The 11,997-nt window shown below is 37.6% G+C and overlaps 1 long non-coding RNA gene across 1 annotated transcript in view; it reads right to left on the bottom strand.

The window, feature by feature from the left end:
- LOC107834909 (uncharacterized) overlaps positions 1-11,997 on the bottom strand; it is a 22,572-nt gene that overhangs the window by 2,759 nt on the left and 7,816 nt on the right. The window contains exon 2 of the long non-coding RNA XR_001660747.1: positions 1,292-1,297. This is a non-coding gene — a long non-coding RNA (uncharacterized LOC107834909). The remainder of the gene's footprint in view (positions 1-1,291; positions 1,298-11,997) is intronic.

Raw genomic sequence — 11,997 nt, 5'->3', positions numbered from 1 at the left:
AAAAAATGTAACTACATACTCTGCGAACCAGACCCTAAACTTAAAGTCTGGGTTGAGTTTTTTCCCCTTCATTAATGATGAATTACCATGATAGATATAATGTATGCACATTATATCTATCATGGTAAATCAGGGTGAGTTATTTTTAATTCTAAATGAATATCCTTGTTGTACTATTATTAAAGTGCTATTCTCTTTCAAAACACATTTACCTAACGCCAGAATAAATGCAATGTACATTATGCAGCAAAGGAAATTAGAAGATCGGACATTTATCCATTATGGAGATGATAAGTTTTGGACGGGCAATGTGCCTCGTACACAGGGAAGAAGCTTTTCAGTTATCTAGCTTTGCTAGCAAAGTCGTTAGCTAGCAGCTAGCTAATAGCACAAGAACAACAGCCTAATGCCTGTATAATATAAATACTGAATCGATAGATCAGAACAGTTTTTCCTCACCTGGCAGTCTCCTCCCGTTTAGTTGTTCTTCAGAAAAAGGCAGACGCAGAGGCCTGTCTGTGTCTGTTGTATTTCATTACCTCTCTGCTTAAACCGCTACTCCGTGCTGAAGCAGAAACGATACGTTTTCCGTCATCTGACAAGTAGCAAGTCTACTCCACTTTATTCACCAAAACCGTTTATATATATATATATATATATATATAATTCACCAAAAACTGTTCTGTAATCTGGAACGTTTGCTATGCTGAGCTCCAGTTAGCCGCCTTATCTCACTGCGCAAGAGGCAACTGCGTCATGCGTCACGGGCAAAAGGTCAAAGGTAACAAGGTGACCAGAAGGCTTATTATGTTGTACAAAATAAATAAATAAATAAATAAAATAATTTTAGTACATATTATGTGTCAGAAGAGGGCTTTGAAAAATAATAATACCAACAACAACAAAAAAAAATTACCAAAAGGGCACTTTGGGGCAAGGAGCAAAAAGGGCAGGTGCTCAAGCACCCCCAGCCCCCCCTCTGCATGTGCCTGCCAACATCAGTATGTGACCTCTCATATGCACTTCTTAAAGAATAGTCAAAAATCTCCGTAAAAACACTCCTAAACCTTGTGGACAGTCTTCCCAGAAGAGTTGAAATTCTTCTAGCTGCAAAGGGTGGACCAACATAATATTGACCCATATTGATTAGAAATGGGATGTCTCTTAAGCTTATATGTGAGTCAAGACAGGTGAGGGAATACTTTTGGCAATATAGTGTATATGGACCCACAAACTGTTTAAAGAATGACATTAGAGCTGAATGAGATAAATTGCAAATATTCCAAAATACTTTAGCCTCGAGACTTAACAGTACTTTATAATTTCTTTCTCATTTACTCACTCATACAGTGCTTTCTAGAAAATGAATAGAGAACATTTGCTCCATTTAGAGTGACAAGTCTGTAGCTTGTCACTCTGTTTCCTATTACGCCACATATGTTGGTATGTCATTGTGTGTGTTCAGACATCAACAAATGTTGCTCATTTCTCATTTCAGACTGAAGTCCTGTCTTTGAAATTTGTGTGCAGCTTTGATGCACCTGCTTTATATCATGTCTGTTAATGTATTCATATTAAGGGTGTGAAATTATGTGCACAACTGTGTTAGGGTGTGGCATTTTACTTTTTCTACAAATTGACTTGTCTTTTTTTGTTTATTTTCCCATATTGAAGGTTCAGCTGACAATCTGGGAGTTAAAATTTAGGACTCTGAGTTCCCCTAAGTGGACAAAAATGTAATGAAGAAGTGGGTCATGTTGAACAGTTCGACATATGAAGTTTAACTAAACTTCATCAGTGCAGACAGTGTCTGCATAATGTGTCTAAAGAGGAGCACACAGGGAGCATGAATATTCTTGTCTTCTGACAGTATCCATCAGTAGCATCTGGTAGATGCTACTGAAACATTTTATACATCTCTCCCTTTGCAGCACACAACCTACTTTTAGCTGAACGCAAAAAAGTTCTGTCCAGAATATGAGTGAAAAATCTGTAAGAACTCCAACAGATTATAGACTGTAGTTCAGTTTTTGTGGACTTAGGTGAGAGAACACATTTCTCTGTTCTTGCAGAACAGTCAGTCAGATTTATCTTTGTATGCAAGGGAATCGTTTATTTACAGTATCTTTCAAACAAGTAGCAATAAATGGGGCAGAGGTAATAATGAATAAGATATGATTCACACAGCTGAAGATAAAAATGTCACCTTTTTATCAGAACTTTAAAGATAGGAATAGTGTGATGGGACGTATTATTGTTTATTTTTGCTTTCTTATTCCTAAATAACAATAACAGGCTGATGCTTTTTAAGGGATCCAAGATTAGATGAACATGTTGGCCTAAATATGTTGTAATTTTCCTATTGACTGAGACATAGCTGTTTGTGATGCACCAAAACTCATAATTACTTCAGAAAATATATATATATTTTAAATATTTATTACCCATGGATGTTGTCATTTTTCACCCAATGGGTTGATGATGCATTTTCGTCCATTCTGTACTGGAATCTACGGAGTAAACACAGAAATGCTAACTTTACCTGAGTTGTTGTTTATCATATTGTGTTTGGCTGGTGAAATTTTAGATAATGCCACACTGTGTAACTGTTGGCAAAAAATACAAAAAACAGTGAGATGAATGGATCGCTTCCCACATGAAAAAAAAGAAGAGCACAGTGGAAGAGAGTCAAACACAACTTCCAAAGGACCTACATTTGTGCTCTCAACATTTCTCTTCAGAAGGCTTTGTCATTTGTGCAAGCAAAATTGACAGACTCTAACCTGTGATCATTACCTTAACAAGCTACACATAAATGCTGTTCCAACAGTTTTTATCCACAAAGTGCTTAAACCCCGCTGTCTCCGCAGCGAAAAACGCTGGGAGGAACATCAGACAACACTGGAAGCTCTTTAAATGCTAAGGGAGCTTTGCACCAATTGTACCGGCGGCACTATTGCCACCCTGTTTACGTCCGAACCGGGAGCTTCTTTACTTCATTTTGATAGTCTTTAAATATTTTATGTAAACTTATCTTGTTCAACAAAGTTGAAACAAATAAATTAATAAAATAATGTGTAAAAAGCAGTACATTTCTCCATTAAGGATAAAAACAGTTTGACCAGTAACTGGATGAAACATGGTTTTACTGAGTGGCTGCTTTTATACACTCAAGAAACTCTAAGATTAAAGCAATTACAGAATACATTATTGCACCCTTTTATTTACTGCTCTTCTTTAAATCTATCTGGATTACTGGCTGTTATGAAGGCTTGATATAATGTATCCTTGATATGCAGCATAACTACCAGTGAAAATATTAACAAATGAGTCAATCTTTCTCTAACTGCGTCTGATCGTCTAGCTTTGTATTCAGCCAATGTTCAGCCTTAATAACATGGTACACTGATAAGGGGTACATAACTACAATACGAGGGAGTTATTCAAGAGAGCAGCCCCCTGCTATACTTGACATGATAGACAAATTGCAAGGAAGCAGTGTGTATGTGTATGCATCATAGGCGGTATTTGTGTGTTCAATGGTTACTGGGGGGTTAATATACGCCTAGCGTAACGAGAGGGAAATTGCTTCATGCTGCCGGGCCCTCAGGCTAGAACATCACAGTTATGATGAACAAGCGTGCTACAAAGCCTTCACTTAAGTGGCTGCCACACACACAATGAACACACACACATTTTTGCAATGCAAAGAAGGGGGCTTGCATTAAGGAGAACCTACCTCCAATCATTTTGACTGAATTCTACTTTACTCTTTGGTTCCTCTTTCTACAGTCTCAGTTCTGCATTTGTAAGGGATCTCAATCGTCTGAGTAGCGAGAGGGCAAAGGGAATTTGCTTTGTGGCTCCAAAACAAGATATTTCAGTAGTGCTCTTCACTCTAAACTTTGAGAAGTTGACTTTATTTTTAAAAAATCTTGGAAACCGATTGCCTTGAAAAATGTAAGAAAGTTTAACTACTATTCTTACGTTTTGTTTACTTAACATATACTTGTTTAGTGCATGTAAGACCTTGTCGTATGAACTTCATTGTGTCAAGTTAATTTCACTTAGTTTAGTGAAGTTGTTTCAACTTAGAAATAGCAAGTAAATTATCCTCTTCTTAAGTCAACTACATCAAGTTAGTCCAACTTACATGAGCAGTACAGTTTACTTAGCATAATCTAGGAAACCGATTGCCTTAAACAAATTAAGTAACCACAACAAAATATTTTACGTTCACAAGATTCAACATTTTATTTTAACAAAATGATATACTTAGCATAACATAGCAGCCAATAGCCCAACAGGAACCAGGATGAAGTCTGCCATGACATCTGAATCCTGTGGATAATAAGAAATAAAAAAAAAGAATGAGGTGAAAGTTTTGATTTTTTTTCACAACCTCTGACAAATAGAATAGCAATACATACAAGAGACATTGTAAAACTCTTTCATTGTCCTCGAGGAAAACTGAGAGACATCGCAGGACAACAGTCTTCATAGCAACAACATCACTGGTCTACAAGTAGGAAAAACAATAAAAATAAGCACAAGCATATTCTGAAGAAACTAGATCACATTTTTTTTACAATAAGTGGCATAAAATAATTGTTCACCCTTATCTGTTGTCTGACTAAAGCCCCTTTTGCACTGCACAGCTGGATCTGGGTCGGCCGGCTTTGCATTAGCACAGCCTGGTACCACCCCACTCCCTGGAACCTCAAGAGCTGCGGTTCCAATCGGGCTGGCCAGACCGGGCTGGTTTGGAGTTAGCTGTTGATTGGTTCATTGGCCGCGGGGGATCAGGACAAAGACCAGATCTCTGGATCAGAGGAGCTCTAGACTTTCTTGATGGCTGTCATTTCAATATGCTGCATCAATAAATTCCCGTCATAATCTATTCTTACCCTACACTGGGATTACATTCGCCTCTTCAGCCAAAGATTTTAATGGTAAATGTAAATAACATTTCTCCAGTTGAACCGATCAGAAGTTGGCTAGGCTATAAAAGAGGGGATTTCCGCATCTGGCGTCACTCCAGCCGGGAAATCCCGCCTGACGCATCAATAGATCAGCTGGCCGTGAGTCCAGTTCAGATGGGATTTTTTTTTTTTCTTTTGGTTAAATGCAAAGCTCAGGTAAATGTTTCCCTCAGCTTCCACGCTCATGCGCGCATACAGAAAAAGCGGGTTTGGAGACCCAAGACGAAAACTGTTCTGCACTCGCTGGGGAGGTCACCTCGGTGGCTTTAGCAACAAGTCGATTTACGTGACGTATCCTGTTCAATGCAAAATGACCAGGGCCATAGCACCAATAGGACCAGGTCGAACGGAGCCGGGCTGGGGCAGGCCGGACCCTGCAGTGCAAAAAGGGCTTAAGACTGATTAGAATTTTGATGGTTGTACAGTTAAAGGAGCAATGGCAATTTTCCAACCTGCTATCAGCTGATTATTATATTAATGCCACAGACTGTTGCACAGTCATTAATTATTTCAACAACTAACTGTGTTTTTTCTAGTCTCAATCACCCAAATATCATCGATACAAATTCCCCCCCAACCAAAAAATATGACGCAATGTACCTTTAATACAGCATCAAAACTGGCTGGTTATTGTAAATGTTAGGATGTGAGAAGGAGTCATGTGCATGTGTGTGCATCCAACTGAACAAGATTTAAATTAAAAAACTTGCAGAATTTCCTTCAGCTTAAATAAAATCAGACTGAAAGCTCACCCTTCTTTCAAGCTTCACAAGAATTTCGGGAAGTGCAGTGTCAATGACTCCTTTTCAAACTTGAATGCAGCATAGGAGATCTCACCCTCCACTCTGGTGAACTCTGTAAAACCAGTAATAATCAAACCTGGCTCCAGAGGAATTTTGCTGATTTTGGGGTGGCACAGTAATCAGGCATTTTGATATAAATACATAAACAAGCGTATAACTTTCAAGCAAAGTACCCATTTTGTTTGTTATTACAAAAAATTAATTATGTAAATACTGAGCAATTATGCTTAGATTTGCATACACATTTGCTCATATGTTGCAGAAATCTAAGAATCTAATGCACTGGTGCACAGCAACATGTCTGTCGTGACCCCACTGGTGCGACCATCTTAATGCTAATGTTGCATTTAAAGGCGGCTCAGAAAAACACATTACTACATTTTAGCAACTGATTAAACCGTTGTCACGGCTGAAAAAGTGCAGTAGACAGAGGTCACATTTATGGGAAGTGCAGGAGCCCTTTCCGTATCAAATAAACATATGAATAATATAAAGTTCACAACTATGAGGTAAAAAAAAAAAAAAACATAAAAAAAAATAAACAGCTTCGAAGCCTGAGTGGGTACGGCTGTCTCTGTGGGCGGGCATGCCGGCGAGCCCGGTAACAATAAGGTCTAATGCGCAACAAAACATTCCATTCTCCGCAGAACTACATATCCAGAGCATTATGAGTAAGCAAAGTCATAAAAAAAAAAGGGACGGCTCTCACTAACAGAGAATTGAGTCCTACCGTTCATAGCATAGAGCCGTTAAAAAAGAATCTGATTGTTCCTGAACACCACATAACACTTATGGCCACCTAAAATTAGTGCTACATGAACATTAGAAGGCTTGGTTTGTCCTTACAAACATGCTAAGGGGCTGCATTTGAAAGATAGCCAGTTGGCTAATAATTATTAGTCAGATCTCTTATCATGGACAAAAACATTAAAGGCTCTGAAGTAAAATGCATGGAAGTTGTAGCTAATGTTGGACCCATGAGCCCATACTAACATTAGCATATTAGCCTGCAAAGACTTTTATGCATAATTTTTTTAAAGAAAAATCAACCTGTAATCATATATGTGAGCAGTAAAGACATACACAACACATGAAAATATACTGAAGATGAATAACTCACATTTAGAGAAGCTCTGCTTCTTCCAATGTTCAAGTCCACAAACATTCTGGAAGCTTGTACACTTTATTGCACATGAGCACTGCTGAGCTGAAGCATTCACTCCAGTAACAAAAATATTCAAATCCAGTTTACTCAAAATAATTTTGTCTTGTACCTTTGTCAGGGCAAACATGTACATTACTCACATTACTTGAGTTGAATAAGCAGCTTAGTGAGACTTGAGTAAAGCATACAAACCTAATTTAAGTAAGAATAGGTATTGCGTTTTAGAGTGAATTGGAAACCGAAGAAGAAGGAACTATGCTGGCAAAAACAGAAGAAAATACATATGTTAACTTATTTAACGTATTTTAATGGCACAATAACCACACACATCAGCAAATGTCAACAGAATATCAACAGTGAAAAATATGTTTTTCCGTAACAACTGTCATGGTTTGCCTAATGTTTTTAGTTTGAAATAATCATCAAGGAAGAAAAAGAAAGTTCTTTATTTTTCTGTGTAAAATGCTGATGAGTGCTATTCGTAGGCTGGTGAAGCTGCAGATAGTTGTGCCATCAGACACCTGGGTCTGGCCAGATTTGGCCCAACATCCTGAGTGCTCTGGACATTGTTGAAACAGTTGTGGTTAATACATCTCTTCTGTATTCCATTGAGAACTGGAAAAACACCTGTGGAGAGGCAGGTTATGGTGGTGATCCCAACTTAAAAGAAAAGGATCGAAGAATGAATTCCAAATACAGTGATCCCTCGCTATAAGGCGGTTCACCTTTCGTGGTCTGGCTGCTTCGCGGATTTTTTTGTGCAGTTCTTTTCACAGTGCATTGTGTTCTGCGTCCTGATTGGCTAAACAGTCTACGAGCTCCTTCTGTACCTGTGTGCCAATGACATTACGGTATTTAAGTAGTACAGATTGGCCATTCAGGAGATGAAAGCTGAAAACTTTGAATGCCTGCTGGAAAAAACTGCGGCCAGAATCAGCGCAAAACCCGACCAGAGGCTCGCTTGACGAGATCCATCGCTCTGCCGTAGATACAGCTGTGAATCTTGCGGGGCAGGTTGGAGGAGACGCTTTAATGACATGACTCAAGATCACATTAAGGCCCGATTGATGCACACGCACATCCGCTGACCTGAAAGCAGGTTTTGTTCTTTGGTTTCAATGTAGAGTATTTAATTATACTGTATAATAATTGTAAAAACTAAAGGTAACTACTTCGCGGATTTCACTTATCGCGGGTTATTTTCGGAACGCAATCCCCGCGAAAAATGAAGGATCACTGTATTGAGGGGTCACACTTCTCACCTACCTTGGAAAATGTAATTCATAGTGTTACAATTGTGGCTCTAACCAATTATGGAAGCTTAGATTCAGGAGGAGCAGTATGGCTTTCATCCTGGCTTTAGACTAGTGTTTCTCAGCGGGGGGCATTCAGAGGATGGCAGGGGGCGCTGGCAGAAATTTTTACAAAAGGGGGGCGCTGCGATTCTTTTGGGGGGCGTTTGCTCGAAGGTAGACTTAACATCTTAAATGCACAAAAATACCAGCTTAGACTTTGAGCAACTTGCTAAAAACTGTATTGTGTAACATTAAAACATGCCTGGCTGCAATTGCATCGATGGCAGCTCTTCTTCTCTTCAGCATTTCTGTTAGTTTCACCGCATCAGTTTTGTGTTACACCAGCTGATGACGTTGCTGTTATTCACTTGTCAGGTCACATGTGTCTGATTTTCAAATATTTTATATTTTATTGAGGATTTTTGTACATATGTTTTGGCAGTGCTGTGATCATGTCAAAGCACCAACTTATTGAAAAGTGTCTTAATGTTTGTGGTGATACCACAGAGAACGTTTATTTTATAGAGTTAACATAGGTGCTGTCAGTGATTCTGACTATCAGTGCTGCCTCGTCAGATTTTCCTACCGTAGCACAGATAGATAGCCAAGTCTATCTGTCAGTGCTGCGCGTCCAAAACTCCTACTGTCAGAAGGAAAACTTTAGCGGGTTGTATAATATTAAATACATTGGATAACATTATTTGAGTGACGAGACTGAAGTGGAAGCTTAGGAGTTATGCTTAGCATTGGAAAAATTTATATACACAACGAAACCACAATATCCTACCCGTTTAAAATGAAAAGCTATAGATGTATGCACTAATCCTCTTATTAGAATATCCTACCTTTTAAAAATATTTTAAATACAGAGGAGTTTGTAAGAATAAAACGGTATCAGACAGGGGAAACAGGGTTTTACTGGAATTAAATTAAACACAGACAATTACAGATCACCGCAACTCTTTTTTGCAGATTAATACATTGTATGACAGACTATTAAATGCAGCTACAATGTCTCCACCGAACTGCGCAGGTCACTGTGCACCTGAGATGATAGGATATGATTCATGTACACTAATATTACACGGCTATTACACAGCTTCAGTCCCACATAGTATTGCTACCAACATCTATTTAGCAAAGTTTAATAATAAAGAGTGTAATTAAACTAAAATTATTTATTATTTTAGTTTATTAGTAATATCAGAAATTGTGGAGTACGCACTATTTAGATCAACATTAAACAGCCCAGAAATGGAATCAAAATTAGAATTAGAATAACTACGAACTTGGAATCCAGAAATACTTAACAGGAACAGTCACTGCTTAGTTTATATTACTTTTAACCCAGAAAAGGATTTAGAACAAACTTAGAATTGTGGAGTACTCACTTTAACCCAGAAAAGGAATTAGATCAGTCACTCTTTAGCTTATTTTATCAGAAACTGTAGAGTATTCAGTATTTAGAAATGGAATTAGATACTTAGCAACCCTGGTTTATTTTGTTTCTATTTCTTTTTAACTCATGTAAAGCACTTTGAATTGCCTTGTTGCTGAAAATGTGCTATATAAATACAATTACCTTATCTTACCTAAAATATTTTAAAATATAGGGACAAAATAGCCACAAAACAACGTTTTTTGTCCTGATTAACTGCCAAACAATGACTTGTTTACAGTAACGACATTGCAGATGGCAAACTAAAGCCATTTATAAATATATTTACAAGCTGCTGTCATGTAAACTAAAAACATGACGTAATAGAGCAGCTTAATGAAAGCCAGGTATAAAATAAATTAAATAAAATTTACCGTAACAGGTAGGACGTATTTACAAGAAATCTGCTGAGTAAACAGTAGGCTATGTGACATACAATCGATATGCGCATGCGCATTACCAAAAGATAGGACGGATTTAAGGGTAGCACAGATAAACCGAACACCTGTATGAAACGGTACTACCACAGCACATATGCATTTTAATCATCAGACTACCAGGATTTTTTCCGTTGTTTTGAAAGGTTTACGTCAGTCAATAAGCTCCCCGACCGCTCCGCACCGTATGTGGTTAAAAAACAAACAAACAAAAAAACACGCACGTTGCGCAAAACTCTGAAACAGGAGAGGCGGGACATAGAACGGAGCAACAAACTATAGATGTGAATCAGGATCAGAGAATCCGGCGGTGAATAGTGAAAAATCAATACGAGTGTCAAATCAGGTGAAACACATGATGATTGGGCGGTGCAGCGGGTGAATTAGCATGATGAATGAAGATTACTGGTGGTGAGCGTCAATACAAACTAGCAACAGGAAAGAAACTAAGGAGGACATAACAATAAGCCAAGAGCGGATAATACTAATCAAAGGAAACTAAATGGAAATCATCGAAGAACAAAATGCAAGAATTAACTAAGAAACTAAATACAGAGGAATAAACTTGTATGCCAAGACCTTTCGAACAATAATTAATACATAGGACTATATGGCAAGAATAAGCAGGCACTGTTTTTAGATAAAAGGTAAAATAATATTGTTCAAATGCCATGGGATCTTTTGGGAACACATCAAGTACTAAGAAGAAATATATTTTACAGAAAATAACAACAATTAAACTTATCACTTATTTATTGATATATTTATTTCTTAAATATTATTTTTCATGTCAGTGTTAATGTCATGAGGCTGATGACTCCATGACACTTTCAGTCTGACTCATTACGATTTGATGAAGAACTCTGTAGTTTCTGCCAAACTATTAATCTATAGATCAATAGATATAATCCATGTTTCTGTCCCATATTTGTATGACATTTAAAGGATCTGGAACTTTTGCTTTTCCACTGAAAGCTCTGGTTTGCACAGGAAATGCCATGTGGGGTAAATTTTATGGATGGTGCTCTTATGTCCCATTCTCCTGAAGGCAGCACAGAGCTGCACCACCAGAAACTGACAGAAACACTGAAGAGAAGAGTTATGATTGATATTGTTGCAGTTCTATTCATGTTTTAATGTTGCAGAGCACTGTCTTTTGCAGACAGTTCAAAGTTTAAACTGGTATTATTGTACATCTTTTATCTGGTCATTTTGTGCAAAATTTAACAACTAACACCAGAAAATTGCACAGAACAGGAATATATTTTTCCACTCTGGCTGCTGTTAGGCCATTGCATTTTTCAGGAAAAAGTTTCACAAAAAAGTTTCACAAATCCCAAACATGGTTTTAAATATCCAGCTTGAAGAGGAGAATAATCTAGTCCAGGTTTGAGGTGTCTAGGAGTTGTATATTTTTAATTAGAGCAGTTTTAGTGTGATCCAGATGCCAAAAATAGTGATTATCGAACTTCATTGAGTTTTCACAAATCAGGAAAAGGTTTCACAAATCCCAAACATGGTTTTAAATATTCTGCTATTAGAGCAGAGTAATCTATTCCAGGTTTGAAGTGTCTAGGAGTTGTAGTTTTTTAATTAGAGTAGATCTATGGCGATCCAGATGCCAAAAAAATTGTGAAAATTGAACTTCATTGAGTTTTCACAAATCAGAAAAAGGTTTCACAAATCCCAAACATGGTTTTAAATATCCAGCTTGAAGAGGAGAATAATCTAGTCCAGGTTTGAAGAGTCTAGGTGTAGTAGTTTTTAAACTAGAGTTGATTAAAGATGCGGAAAGTAGTGAAAAATTAAGTGGAATCACCCTTTAGCTATTGGAAACTAGAATTGGAAACCAACTTCAGCTTCGTTCCACTCAGCGT

The sequence above is a fragment of the Poecilia formosa genome, unplaced genomic scaffold, assembly GCF_000485575.1.
Source record: "Poecilia formosa unplaced genomic scaffold, Poecilia_formosa-5.1.2 Scaffold839, whole genome shotgun sequence".
Classification (NCBI taxonomy): Eukaryota; Metazoa; Chordata; class Actinopteri; order Cyprinodontiformes; family Poeciliidae; genus Poecilia; species Poecilia formosa.
This window is presented reverse-complemented; position numbering and strand designations above follow the sequence as displayed.